This window comes from Macaca thibetana, chromosome X (genome assembly GCF_024542745.1).
Source record: "Macaca thibetana thibetana isolate TM-01 chromosome X, ASM2454274v1, whole genome shotgun sequence".
NCBI classification, from domain to species: Eukaryota; Metazoa; Chordata; class Mammalia; order Primates; family Cercopithecidae; genus Macaca; species Macaca thibetana.
Window position 1 is genome coordinate 25192615 of NC_065598.1, and position 8833 is coordinate 25201447.

At 36.3% G+C, this 8833-nt stretch overlaps 1 long non-coding RNA gene across 1 annotated transcript; it reads left to right on the forward strand.

Moving 5' to 3' along the window:
• Nucleotides 1-429: 429 nt before the first annotated feature.
• On the forward strand, nt 430-8609 carry LOC126946736 (uncharacterized). The gene is made up of 3 exons (XR_007722746.1): nt 430-519; nt 1024-1106; nt 8574-8609. It is a non-coding gene; the product is annotated as an uncharacterized LOC126946736 (long non-coding RNA).
• The last annotated feature ends 224 nt before the right edge of the window (nt 8610-8833 follow it).

Below are 8833 nucleotides of genomic sequence, written 5' to 3' on the forward strand. Positions count from 1 at the left end.
GCTTTTTCCTGGAATACACTTCTACTCCTTGTCTACCTGGAAAATTCTTATTCCCTTCATTACTCAGCTTCTGTCATCTCTTCTGTGAGGGCATCTTTGTCTTCCTTTGGGTAGAATTAGGTTCTCCTTCTACTGAGCTCCAATTGTAGCCTGGATAAAAGATCTTATTACACTCTATCATAATCTTTTCATGGTTTTTATTTCTACTTCCTCCTTAACAGTAGTGACCATGTCTTATTTAACTCTGTGTTCTTAAGCACTTAGCAGAGCTCTGGCATAGAGTGGATAGTACATCTGTTTCTATGTCTCTGTATGCCTGTGTTTCTACTTGTTTGTGAAGGGGCAAGGTATATTTGTGGATCTGGGGCAGAAAAAATATAGGACTAACGTGTTAGACTATCTTAGGCTTTTCCTTTCTTCTTTTTCAGGCAAAATATGATTCAATGATTTGGTGTGTGATGCCAGAAACTCCCTAGGGTAATTCTAACTAGTAGGTCCTCAAATTAAATTTCAGTCAAGGTAAGTAAATTTAATAAATTTTAAAGACTTATTTTGGACTAGGGGTATCAAAATTCAGCCACACACACGCGCGCGCGCACACACACACACACACACACACACATATATGTTACATATGCTATCAAATCAACTCAATGATCTATTGGTCTAAGGATTACTTAGGATTAAAGATCACCTCTAATACATTAGGTATACTTACATCGGTAACATATGTATCCTAGTTAGGATAGACAGTGCTGAATTAATAAGAAAAAAATTCTTCTACATCTCAGTGGCTATTTTTACTCACATGAGGTCTGCTGCAGTTCTAGAGATTCTCCAGAAAAGCTTCCTTCCAGTAGGGAGTGACTTAGGAATCCAAGCAGATGCCATCTTGTGATTCTATCTTTACAACATGGCCTTTTTATTTGCTGAAGACAGTCACAAGAGAAGGATAATGTAAGACTTTCTCACTGCCTTAGTATGAAATTGAAACATGTCTCTTCCATTTCTTTCCACTCACAGTCCATTTGCCAGAATTAATCACATGGTCCTGCCTAACTGCAAGAAGGGCAGGGTACGCAGGAAGAAGAAAGGAACCAGATTTGGTGAGTACTAGCAATCTTCCCTCTTTTTTTTTTTTTTTTTAAATCTCTGTAGCTTATTCTGAGGCTTACATTGTAATTAGTTTTTGATCTATTAGTTTTGTAAGAACTTTTACCATATGCAAAGAAATCTGATTGCAATTCTAGATAGACTAAATCACTTCTATGATTCCCCAACACAAATTCTATGGTAGGGAGGAAATTCATTTAGAGAAATGGAAGTGATAAATGAAATTTCTATACTGTGGAAGAGATGACTGATCAGTAAGATCAGCTTAAAATGGATGATATATGTATGTACTTTGTTCCCTGTGCAGCCCTCATGAGTTATTTTCTATGGGTGATTTTGTGATACATGACCTTGCTTTATGGTAGAGTATGGCTTTCTCATCAAGATTTGGCTTAGATATCAAACAATTGTACATGTTAAATGTGTCTTATTTTTCCCCATTCTTACTTTCAAGTATGCAGTATGGCCTTTTTTCCCCTTCTAGTGTCTCTCTTATGTGTTAATGTAACTTGTGAAATCTGAGTATAAGACAAATATTCAAAGTTTAGTCTTTAACCATCTCAGTAGCTTGGGTTTGCTTCAGGTTTCCTGAATGCCATATTTGCATCTTTTATCTAGTAATTACAGGAAAGAGGGTCAAGGAAAGGAAGCAGTAAGTGTAGAAACATCTGGGCCGTATTGTATAGCTACAATCAGTGCCATCATTAGTCTTTAAGATCCTCACCCCTATTTACTAATAAACAGTGAGTTCATCCAGAGTATCACAGCAATCAAAGCTAAGTGGTGAAGTTAATTGGAATCCAGCAGCCTCCTGTATCCCCAGTCTGTAGCTATTTCTTGTGTTAAGCACAAAAAAATGCTCAATGATCCTGGTTTTGTTTTTGACTCAGAAGGGGGAGATTGAAGGAAGTAATTGAGAAGAAGATTTGGATTCTGCAATTCCTTTTTTTCAGGTTTGGGGTTTCAACACAGAGGTTGAGGGGAAGAAGGATCAGGAATTCTCTGGTGTTGCTGTTTCCTCTTTGTGACCCTAGGAGGTTAGAGGCACAATATTCAGCAGCCTTCTTCCCAGTTGGTAGAGGAGGGAGGAGAAAGAAGGGGCAACATGAAAAATTGGGGATCCTGATAGACTCCCCAGTTTTTCCTCCATCCATGCATGTGTGATTTAACTTTTGGACTTCACTGCCTTGAATCATTTTTTAATGTGACTGGTATGCTTCTCATTCAAGGTTTCTGCGAGGGCATGCTCCACACAAGGAAAGAGTAAAACTCATGGTCTCTGACCATCAGCTCACCTCTTCTCATCGTTGGCTGTGTCCAACAGGAAGCGGGGCCACACACAGGCGTGTGGACATTCTATCTAGACTCTCTTCACACCTTATGAAACAGCTGTCTCTTGGGTTTAGGGACATACATGCTTTAGCATGGCCAACCTTAGGGAGGCCAGATTCAGGGAGGTGAGCCATTGCAGGCTTTGGGAACTCCAGGTCTTCAGTATCCCAGGAGAGGGAAGATACTGAGTTTCAAACGGACATGTACCCTTGGGCCTTCAGAGTCATCATCCAGCACAGAGGGTCATGCCCAGAGGGCCAGAACTGGTCTCTCTAAAGTAGGACCCAGGGCAGGGGCTCTAGTTGTGCAGGTCTCAGAGAGTACTAATGACCATATTATGCTTTGCGACATCACAGCTGGAAACAGCAGGTATTAATTAAACTAGTCAAAAACAAAGGTGGTGGAAAAAATAGTTAAACTTGTTTCTTTTGATGTTAAATGAACTAAACCCCAAAGATAATATGGAAATTACCTACTTATTAGGCCAGTCCATTACTTCAAGTAATGAAAATTCGATATTCTGAAACTTCAAACTGCAAAGATTGACCTATATTTTCTCACAATTTGGAGAAACTCCAGAATAATAGCCTTTATCCTATTTTACCCATGGGATTATAAATGAATCACCTAGAAGTAGAGTGGGATTAGGTAAATGGGAGTAGGTATCAGTACCGTCCTCTAAGTAACTCTTCAAAAGAGTGACATATTGTAGCCCTGTAATTATTTCCCTCTTATTAAGACAAAAGCTGAATCAAGAGCAAAGGAATGTAAATGTCTGTCTGAAGATCCTTTTCTTTAGCTTTGTGTGGGAGAGACCCTAAGTTGAAGGCGTTATAGAGACTCTCACTTAATGACTATAATTAATATTACATGTGCTATGACCCATTAGGGATGCAGAGAATGACCTGAGTTGAAGTTGCTGGCCATTCTGATATAACGATTAAATATGAAAACAGTTCAGTATGTTAATTATATAATGCCCTTTACTTCCCTTACACTGCTAATAAAACTATTGCCATCTCCTTCATTCCTTCCTAGGTCATCTAGCCATTCATTTTTAATATAATGAAATAACATTTTTTTCTTTATGCTTATTGTATAGACTTTTTTCTCCTTTTGCATTCTGATAATTACTTCTTTAGAATTGTGCATAAAATTATAGAATAATAGAGTTGGGAGGAACTTTGGATCTTATCTTGTTCAACTCCTTAACTAATGAAAGTTTCATCAGAGACGGGGTACTTCCCTTCTCTCCTCGCATACTGTCAATGATGGACACTCCTGGGTAGAAAAGGTAGATGACTCGGGAGGAAGATAATAATTTTTTTTTCTGGATTTTGTCTGAGAATTTAGAGCAATGGGAGTGATGTGACCCACACAGTCTAAAGTGAAGGGTACATCTATACAGGACTTGCTAAGGGGTGGTCAAGCCAGTCTTTCAACTATCAGTTCCCATTACTGTCCTCTAGGAGACCAGAGGATGCAGGGTAGAATAAGGGAGAGGGAATAACTGCACAGACAGAGGACTTCAGAGGTCTTAAGAGGGTTCCTTTGAAGTCTTTAGCTGACTACTGATCAATGCATGCTTATGAAAGAACTAACGGAGACTGTGGAAGGAGTCACTTGAAGGGATTACAGAGAACAATTTCCCGTGCTCACTCAAGGCTAGGAATAGTTACTGTTCTATCAGCCAGAGATAAATGCTCCTTAAGTGCTGTCAAAAATCTCATTATTCTTGAGACATTGGGTAGAGTATTAAGAAGTAGAGGATAATAGCCCTAGATTAAATGATCTGGTCTCAATGAAGAAAGCTTAAAAACAACTCCGATATTGAAGGCAGAAACAAATAAAGAAACTAGAAAAAGAAAAGCAAATGTAACAAAAAATAAGTAGAAGAAAAAATAAATAAGGATCAGAGTGGAAACCAATGACATGGAAAACAAACAAGTAGAGAAAATCAGTGAAACCAAAAGCTAGTTCTTGAGATCAATAAAATTGATGAACCTCTAGTCAGAATAATCAGGAATAAAAGAGAGTAAACATAAATTGCTAGTATCAGGAGTGGGAGATGACATTACTACATGTTCTATCAAAAGATTCATAAAGGAATGCTATGAAAAACTTTATTCCAATAAATTCGACAACTGAAATTCTACAGATTTTAAAAGGCTCTACTCTTCCCACATTCAATCCCTGTTTCTTAAAGATTCTGATGCCAAAATATCTCTAAAATTCGTTTACTTTTCCCTATCCACAGCATCATATTCTGGCTTAGGCCACCATTTTATCTCATAGTATGAAACTCTTAGCTGAGTCCATGGAGTCTCCCTGCCCCTCCTATTAAGAAAAAGTAATAATTAAAAAATTACATCACCCCTTCCATTCCTGCTCAAATGGTTTTCTATTACCCTAAGGAGAAGTTCAGACTTACTAATCTGATTAAAGTCGTCCAGCTGTTTTTCTTACCGCTCTCGCTCCCCATTCTGGTCTCCAGCAACAAGCTATGTTTTCTGTTGCCTCTGAGCACATGTATTTTCCCCTGTCTATAATTTGTTTCTTCTTCATATTAATTTGGCTAGCTTCTACCCTCTTTCAGGTCTCAGCTTAAAAGTATATTCTTTCAGGAAGTTTTCCTTGGTCATTCATATCTGAGATAAATGCTCCTTATGTGCTGTCAAAGCACTGTAAGTGTCTCCCTCCCAATGCTTATCACACTATGTCATCATTGTCTGTTTACTTCTCTGTAACCCTCAATGGTCTGAAAACTCAACAGGATGAGGAAATGCTTATTTTGTTCCTTGTATTGACTCTTCAATAGGGCAGAGGCATATAATAGGGTGTTTATAAATAATTGTTAGAGTGATTATTTAAATTTTACTCTATTCAAACCTCAAATCCAATGGCACTCTAATTCTTAACACAGGTTATTTTAGGCAGTATACGAACAGTAGGCTCTTGATTCTAACTTCTGATTACTGATACTGAAAACATGATTTTCTCCTTCTTAAATTTTCTTTATTTTGTATGTATTAGTATTATCAACCTATTATCCAAAAGTGAGTGATGCAGTAATTTAATTGTAGACTTTTGATACTATTCGTAAACCATCAGATGGAAGCAGAGATTTCAATTGGATTATAGTATTTTACTCCATCTAAGAGTGTATAATTGAGAACTACATTATACTTCATAAAATTGCTTTTGCTTTTAGTAATCTTCCAAAGTTCTTTTCCTTTGGCTTTGTTCTTTTGACCAAAGCCCCTTCTAGAATCAGAAACTAGTAACTCCTATTCTGGGGGAGAGCCCTTTGCCATCACTTGTAGAATAATTCTCATTTCAGTTCTCTTTCATTTTAAAAATCTTTGGTGATTTTTATTTTTATTTATTTATTTTATTATTATTATTATTATACTCTAAGTTCTAGGGTACATGTGCATAACATGCAAGTTTGTTACATATGTATACTTGTGCCATGTTGGTGTGCTGCACCCATCAACTCGTCAACACCCATCAACTCGTCATTTACATCAGGTATAACTCAGAATGCAATCCCTCCCCCCTCCCCACTCCCCATAATAGGCCCCAGTGTGTGATGTTCTCCTTCCCGAGTCCAAGTGATCTCATTGTTCAGTTCCCACCTATGAGTGAGAACATGCAGTGTTTGGTTTTCTGTTCTTGCGATAGTTTGCTGAGAATGATGGTTTCCAGCTGCATCCATGTCCCTACAAAGGACACAAACTCATCCTTTTTTATGGCTGCATAGTATTCCATGGTGTATATGTGCCACATTTTCTTAATCCAGTCTGTCACTGATGGACATTTGGGTTGATTCCAAGTCTTTGCTATTGTGAATAGTGCTGCAGTGAACATATGTGTGCATATGTCTTTATAGCAGCATGATTTATAATCCTTTGGGTATATACCCAGTAATGGGATGACTGGGTCACATGGTACTTCTAGTTCTAGATCCTTGAGGAATCGCCATACTGTTTTCCATAATGGTTGAACTAGTTTACAATCCCACCAACAGTGTAAAAGTGTTCCTATTTCTCTACATCCTCTCCAGCACCTGTTGTTTCCTGACTTTTTAATGATTGCCATTCTAACTGGTGTGAGATGGTATCTCATTGTGGTTTTGATTTGCATTTCTCTCATGACCAGTGATGATGAGCATTTTTTCATGTGTCTGTTGGCTGTATGCGTCTTCTTTTGAGAAATGTCTGTTCATATCCCTTGCCCACTTTTTGATGGGGTTGTTTGCTTTTTTCTTGTAAATTTGTTTGAGTTCTTTGTAGGTTCTGGATATTAGCCCTTTGTCAGATGAGTAGATTGCAAAAATTTTCTCCCAGGCCTGCCTTACAAGAGACCCTGAAGGAAGCACTAAACATGGAAAGGAAGAACCGGTACCAGCCATTGCAAAAACATGCCAAAATGTAAAGACCATCGATGCTAGGAAGAAACTGCATCAACTAACGAGCAAAATAACCAGTTAATATCATAATGGCAGGATCAAGTTCACACATAACAATATTAACCTTAAATGTAAATGGACTAAATGGACTAAATGGACATTTGGGTTGATTATATTAATTATAGTGTGTCTATAATTAAAAGACACAGACTGGCAAACTAGATAAATAGTCAAGACCCATCAGTTTGCTGTATTCAGGAGACCCATCTCACATGCAGAGACACACATAGGCTCAAAATAAAGGGATGGAGGAAGATCTACCAAGCAAATAGAGAACAAAAAAAAAGCAGGGGTTGCAATCCTAGTCTCTGATAAAACAGACTTTAAACCATCAAAGATCAAAAGAGACAAAGAAGGCCATTACATAATGGTAAAGGGATCAATTCAACAAGAAGAGCTAACTATCCTAAATATATATGCACCCAATACAGGAGCACCCAGATTCATAAAGCAAGTCCTTAGAGACTTACAAAGAGACTTAGACTCCCATACAATAATAATGGGAGACTTCAACACCCCACTGTCAACATTAGACAGATCAACGAGACAGAAAGTTAACAAGGATATCCAGGAATTGAACTCATCTCTGCAGCAAGCAGACCTAATAGACATCTACAGAACTCTCCACCCCAAATCAACAGAATATACATTCTTCTCAGCACCACATCACACTTATTCCAAAATCTTTGGTGATTTTTAAATGAAGAACAGCCTGTCTCTGCTAACCAGAACCTCCTTGGCAATTCCTTCTTTATTTTATATTTTTCTTTCCTTTCTCCTCATAACTTCTTTTTTTACTAATTACATAGGACATTTTGTTTACTGATAAAAACTTCAAATATACATAAAGTTAGAAGAGGAAAATAACATCCAGAGATGAAGCTCTGTTAACATGGGGTATATATTTCATACCAATAGGCTGTCTATTGTTTGAGCCTCTCCTTTGTCATGGTTATTTCAAATATTTTCTCCTTATTTTATTTTAACTTTTGCCCTTAAATTTTGGTTCAAATATTTTAAATACAGAGAGTTTTCTCTTTTGTGCAATAAAATCTATTTATTTCACTGTTTTTATGCTTAGAAATTACTTTCTTACGTGGAGTGCACATATTCACCTATATTAGTCCTACTTTTAAGGTTTTAGTTTTTATAGTTAACTCTGTAGCTTACATGTAATTTAATTTTATGAGTTTATTAATTTCCCAGTAGTCAATATTCTTTAAATTATAGTCAGTTGTGTCCATCTTTTCCATTGATTTGCAGTGTTTCTCTAAAGAAATAGTAAAGTCTTTTATAGATTAGTACCTGTTGATAAGTTATTCTATATGTTTATATGATTGTTTATATTGTACCAGTATAATAGTGTTATTATAGATTGTCAAACATTTCATATAGGCAATTCTCCTATAACTTTTCTTTTTTCCTTATTAGCTGTTTTAACTTGTTTTATGTTTGATAAACTTTGGACTAATTTTATCAAGATTCAAATGATCATATGATTTTTGATATTGCTTTATTACTATATATTGATTTGGAAATAATAGACATATACATGAAATATATATTATTGTACATATTATAATATTTATGTTTATTCAATCTTCCTAAAAATATACTATATCTTACAGAACTTTTCTGTTACTCATTTATCTTATAGATCTCATGTGTTTTGGATGAAGTTACTTCTAAGTAAGTTAAATCTTTTCTATTGTTGTTACAGTAAAAGTTAGCTTTATTTCTTTATTTTTTCATTTAATATTCAAATTAACTATAGCTGGTGGATTGAAAAAGTATTTAAAACATATTTGGTATATGTGTGTGTGTGTGTGTGTGTATATCTCAAAACAAGTGATATAAGCAGTAAATTTTATTCAGAGGAAGAAGTCAGTACAGGCTCCCATAGTTGACTAAAGGTAT